Genomic DNA, 6,622 nt, shown 5'->3' with positions numbered 1-6,622 from the left:
AGTGTGTGTGTGTGTGAGAGTGTGTGTGTGTGTGTGAGAGTGAGTGAGTGTGTGTGTGTGCGTGAGAGAGTGTGTGTGTGCGTGTGTGAGAGAGTGTGTGTGTGTGAGAGTGAGTGAGTGTGTGTGTGTGTGTGTGTGTGAAAGAGCACATATGAATGTAGTAATACACTTGCACACAGTCAGGTATTTCTGATAGTAGTGCATGATTAGACAATTACAACAGGTGCTAAGGATCAACAAATAATATGTAGATTGAAACAGAATCATTGCCTAAAACAGAAACAGCTGTGTAGGAGGAATAAAAGTGGGTGAGGATCAGCCATGCTCCGCTTCATAGAAGACTTCAGCCAAAAAGCCCAACCTAAACAACTAAACCCTGCACAAGAGCAGGGACGCAGAACAATGGGAATTGAGATTATTGTTTAGTCCCTAAATTTAATCAGCGGCACATGAATGTGAGAAACATGGGAAGCACTGAAGGGTATTACAATAAAATGAAAAAAAAAAAGAGTGTACAAAAATGAGAATTAAATATGAACAACTAAATGCAATAAAATGAGGGAGGAAAAATAGAATAGAACTAGAATAGAATAGAACAGAACAGAACAAAATATAATATAATATAATAGAAGACATCCCCTAACAATTTCATGTCAAATAATGTTTAAAGTATAATAAAAGGTGAAAAACTGTTACAAAATAATTGTATTATAAATGTAAAAGGATGAGAAACAATAGATTTTGTGTCTAAGATCCATTATCAAGACTGTATGAAGATTTTAGATGAACAATAATAGTGAAGGAAATCATTCGAGTCTATTAAGACCAAGTCTATTAGATATGGACTGAAACCTTTTAACAGTTTATCAAATATGTCTTTTAGAACTCCTCAGTAAAATTAGCTTGATTATGGATCTTCAGTTGAAAGCCTCTATATTTTAATTTGGTGTGCTGATTGCTTTTTTATTTCGATCTAATCATTTTGAATTAATGCTGCACTTGATATCAATTTATATTGGGGGGGGGTTGATGCAAAGTATATTGGAACATACCATACTTAGTTTAACAGATAATAAAACTGATGAGAAATATGAGGCCCACAACACTGCAGTTTAACAGTCACGTCTCACTATCAGTAGGTCGCTAGTTTATTTCATATAGACTAGTCACTCAGTCACTTCCTGAAATTATTTCTTCCAAAAGTTACTTTGTTAAAACAACAGGAAGCAGATATCCGCTGATGAAAGCATTCATCTCTCCAGCAGTTTATGAGCAGGTCAACAGCAAAGCAAGTCTGCACTGAGGCAAAGCTCCAGATATTTTTGAAACTGCCTGTTTTTAAAACTGATGACATCTAAAGATCCTTTCAGGTTTTTTTATTATTATTATTTTTTATATATATATTATTTTGCTTACAGTTGTCCTTCCTTTGTGGATGGGAAGCAGGAGAATGCAACCCTTTCTCTGAAGCATATCCAGTCCTGTCAGTCAGCAGTGGTCAGTTTAGCGCTGCAGGTCAAGGGTTTCAGCATCATCTGTCGGTCAAGGGTTTCAGCATCATCTGTCAGCCAAAGGAAAGCAGTTGTTCAAAGAGAGAGAGAGAGAGAGAGAGAAATGGGCATAAATCAATTACAACAGGTGCTAAGGATCAACAAATAATATGTAGATTGAAACAGAATCATTGCCTAAAACAGAAACAGCTGTGTAGGAGGAATAAAAGTGGGTGAGGATCAGCCATGCTCCGCTTCATAGAAGACTTCAGCCAAAAAGCCCAACCTAAACAACTAAACCCTGCACAAGAGCAGGGACGCAGAACAATGGCATCACGTGAATGAAGAGTCAGAATCAGAAACCTCTGGCTCTAACAGAAGGCAGTTTGTTCACCAAAGTTTTTCTTCCGTTTACACAGTAAATACAAACAATTAAAATGCACATTTTTGAAAGCTTCTTTATGGGCATCTTTTTCACAAGCGCATAAAACGTCTGCACAGTAGAATGATTACAAAGTGGCCTCTAACTTCATTGGATTAGATAACAAAAAATCAAAGTGTCAAGGAAAATAGCACAAAATGCTCTGAGTAAATTGTTAGGTTTGGCATTTTTAAAATAATAAATGAAGACAAATCGTATTTTGACACTTTGTGTCATTTTCTCATCTCAGGTCATGCAGCAAATATTCTCCGGGTTCTGGGTTCATCCTGTACGGGACAAAAAACTGTTGAAATCATATTTCTGTCATGACAACTCTCAGAGTTCAGCACGCTAATATACATGACATTGTTAATGTGTTTGGTCTTGGTGGAATAGATCTGGGTTATTGACATATAACATATCAATAACCCTCATATATAACAGATCTATGCAGGTGGAGCTGGGGAAGGTGGAGGGTAAAATTATATTGTAATGTATTTAATCAGACGACTATATTTGCATATCTTTAAACACCCACAAAAACAACATTCACACTATTTTGAATTTCAGATGCATTTACAGAAAATTAATTACAAAAATATCACACTTTTATTTCTTCAGACATTTAACAGTACATTTCTGAAATTAATTAAACACTTGATTGTATTCTGTGTTTACTCCAATAGCATTTGTCTGGAGTCAGAAAACACAGTAAACCTAATAATAAAAGTTATTGCTCATTCTCTCACGAGCAGAAATATAAAGACATCAAGCAGAGAACTGATTATCCAAGCAGGTATATATGATAGCAAGCAATTGAAATATCACCCCTTTAATACTCAGCTTCTTTTGTGTGGAATAATTCTACATAATAATGTTCAACTATATTTCAACTGCAGTTTGTTTTTATAGAGTGTTAAACTCTGTACAAGGCAGGTGGAGGATTTCATGCTTTGATTCAACAGTCATTTATGCTACAATGCACAAGCTAAAATATATATATATTGTATTCTACAGCTTCAGGTGTATCAAAAGATCCATTTCAGAATATTATATAAAATACAACCGGCTGATTAGTTTGTTTTTCAGTGAGGTAAATGGTACGAAGGGACATGTTATGAAAAAGTCAGACAGGACAAGTATGAAGGAACATGTTAAAAGGTTAATATCCTGAAATCAGTGCAAAGGTACCTTGATAAACGTACTGTAACACTGGGTCTGTAATAACTTTCATGCAATACAGGCCCCTGAAAAAAAGTGTCATGATGTATTTTTATGTCATCACAACCCCTGTTGAAGTAAATTAACAAAATGTTCATTCCACTATTAATTTAACATGGAACATTATTGTAGAACACTTGGTAAAGTATTTCAAGAGGCCGTTGTTACAGAAGATATCAATGAAAGCAACCAAAAAAAAGGTCTTCTGGGAAATCAGCTCTGGCCGTGTTTGTGCATCCATGAGCATATATGTGCTTTAGACCGGTGTTCTTTGGAGCTAAGAGTGTGGGTAAATGGTACGTTCCCAAAGTAAAGCGGCAGGGCAAGACACGAGTGAAGGAAGCTAACACAAGGCCTGGCCCTGCCCTGAGGGAAATGTCTGGAAAATTGCTTTAAATGAGCAAGTGAATGAAAAATAATAATAATAAAAACGCTGTTTTTGTACTTCAGCATTTGTGATAAAGGCACCGTGGGGAACAGAGGTCTGTATTTAAAGTAACAGAGAAAAAAGTTACTCATGAGTGAGTAAGTGTAACCTTATTTACCATGTAAAAGGTATATATCATAAAATTCAAAAGCCCAAGATCTTTCTCTGTGTAAACGACATGTAGGAAGAACAGACTTGAGTTCAGGGCCTTGAGCTGAAGTCTTGACAAAAGCCAATTAACGGCTGAAATTGGTGGAGCTTGGTAAGAATTCCTAAACAGACAAGCCTCAGTCTCACCTGAGCAGCAGGCAGCGGGAACGAAGCCATCCTCGTTTACAGTCATGGCACAGGTTCTTCTCAAGCACAGAAATCCATTTGTATGTTAATGAGCCCTCAGGCAGCTGAAGCAGGCCACACACAGACTGAACCCGCAGTCAGGTTCTGTTAGAGTCACACAGTCAGAGGTTTTTGAGGCACTGTTAGTCAATAACAGTCCTTTATTTCCCAGGTAATGGACCAGATCCTCTGCCTTTCATCCATTCCTCCTCTCCAGACAACACACATTGCTCTGATTCTATTACTCGGCAGCGGGCCTTGGGAAAAAAAACTGTCAAAATAATTACAAATTAAAAAAGTGAGAAGTATTTTATACAAATCTGTAATGCTTCGTCACACATGACAATGCTGAGTGAACTGGGAACAAATGTATTAACTATTTCTTGCTGGCCATGAAACTGTATTTGCCATTTTTTATAATTATTATTAAAATATATATCTTTGTTCGTAGGACAGTTGAATTATTTAGTTGTTTTCTTTTCCTTATTAGTGGCACAGATGAGCCATCGTGAATGTGCCTGTTATTGATTTGTTTTGGTGACTTAATGCAAGAATTATTCCACATATTTGCAGAGTTCTGGAGGAAAAGAATGTATTATGCATCCTAGATACATTTCTGAGGACATTAATGTTGGGGCTGTTTAACTCTCTGTAACTGCACTGCAAACCTGATGTGTTACGAAGGTGTATCTTACAAATATAATGAGTACAGTGTAAATAAATTAAGAATGAAAGATTTTTTTTTTCCCGAGTAACATGCAAGTCTTAAGTAATATGCTTCTGCTGGAAAAATATAATTAATAATTGATTTTATCCAAGTCAAACATAATTTAATGTGACTCTATCAACCTTAACTTGGGTTACATCAGGTAGAAATAGATACTTGAAATAACAATTGCACACCATTAAAACTATCCTGGAGGTGCCATGATATATTATGCTGAATTTCCTAAAAAAATATATATATATATTATGTTTTTACTCACATTTGGCACTTGGTCACTAATTTTAGACCACTGTTATGACTCTAATTTCTGAATGGACAGGCCATTAAAGCTGTTGTAAAATAGCCCAACAATACCACTTAAGTGCATAGTTCACCCAAAAAACACTCTCAAGCTGTTCCAAAACTATATGCATTTTTCTTCCGCTGAACATGAAAGGAAAGGTTTTAAATAATAACAAGAGCTCGAGGATGAGTAACTGATAACACACTTGTCATTTCTGGGTGGACTGTGCCTTTAACACTGGTCCATGCAACATCATCCGTTGCATATCTAAGTTTGTTTTCAAGTTTTCAGACGGACAGAAATTCTGATCTACACGCATTTCAAACGTTTATTAGACATGTTTTTGTAGATTAGGTACGAGGTTCAAGATTAAACTGATTGTAAAGATACTGCTGATTAGATCATATACATGTTCCTACAGAAAGTGTTTTAAAGAAATGGTTTTCTAAAGGAATCGTGTACATCGATTTAAAATTTAAAAGAGAGTGACAGCGTCTGCCACCGATTTTAGAAATGACCCAACAATAAATTGTGCCGAATCCTTTTATAGACACTGTATACATAAATTTGAATAAATAAATAAATTTGCAAAATGCATCTGAATATTGATAAATCTGAAATTCAAAACCCTAACCTCCATCAAGAGTTATTAAAAGCTGAGTTTGACCTCCTCTTTCTTTTCTCTCCCTGCAGCTTTCTTCTAGCCTTTACTCGGATGACAGAAGAACTGCATTTGGACTGAACTCCACTGAAACTCTGCTAGCACGCTAGATCTGGAAGCACAACCAGAATTTATGCTTCTCGTGATGTTAAAAACACAACCCAGATCTATGGACAAACGTCACAATATCCAAATCCAGATATCACAAGATGCTAAGCCTTATACCTGTGAAAATGAAATAAATAACACACCATGAAGTCACACTTACCTCTGACAGGAGCATTTCAGATTTCTATTATATTCATGGGTTATAGTCAAAATACAATATCATTAGTATCCTGAAAAATAAGAATTTTGTTAATATATGCAAAAACGTTAAGCCAGTACAAGTAAGGATAAATCTTCAGCAATGCCTGCTGACAAATGAAGCTAAAAGAAGAAGTTGTGACTATATAGTTAGTTATAAATGTACAGTGCTTTAGTGAATGAGATTGGATTATTGACATCAGTGAATTAAATATAAACCTTCATTTTGTAATAATCACATTCTTAACCACCAACACAGAGAAGACAGAATAACATTTGGAAAGCTGCTTCACTAAAGGTTATTTACTCTTCAAAACCGCACATTTGAATCCCTCAGTAAGCAGATTCATTAGAGAACATGTCAACACTTGAGTCAAGAACGCCCACATAGACTTAGGTTAGAGCCCAAGTCATTAAAAAATGATTCAAGGACAGATGCAGTGAGGAAAAGACAGGGAACAAAATAAAATAGACTTAATAAATCTGAGAGGGTAGAAACCGGGAGAAATAGTGAGAAAAACAGCTGCTGGTAAAATAAATGGACGAAAAGCATTTAATTTTAACTGGACCTCCAGGGCCTCGCAATTGTAAATAAATCATGATACGCCTCCGGCAAATAACAACTTCTCAGTTTCAGTACAGTTAGTGAGGCAAACAAGCAGTGAGGGCTTGCACACACACACACACACACACACACACACGCTCACACACACACTCTCTCACACACACACACACACACACAATCACACA

This window comes from Sinocyclocheilus rhinocerous, unplaced genomic scaffold (genome assembly GCF_001515625.1).
Source record: "Sinocyclocheilus rhinocerous isolate Xijiao unplaced genomic scaffold, SAMN03320098_v1.1 scaffold141, whole genome shotgun sequence".
NCBI lineage: Eukaryota > Metazoa > Chordata > Actinopteri > Cypriniformes > Cyprinidae > Sinocyclocheilus > Sinocyclocheilus rhinocerous.
Note: the sequence above shows the minus strand (reverse complement) of the source record.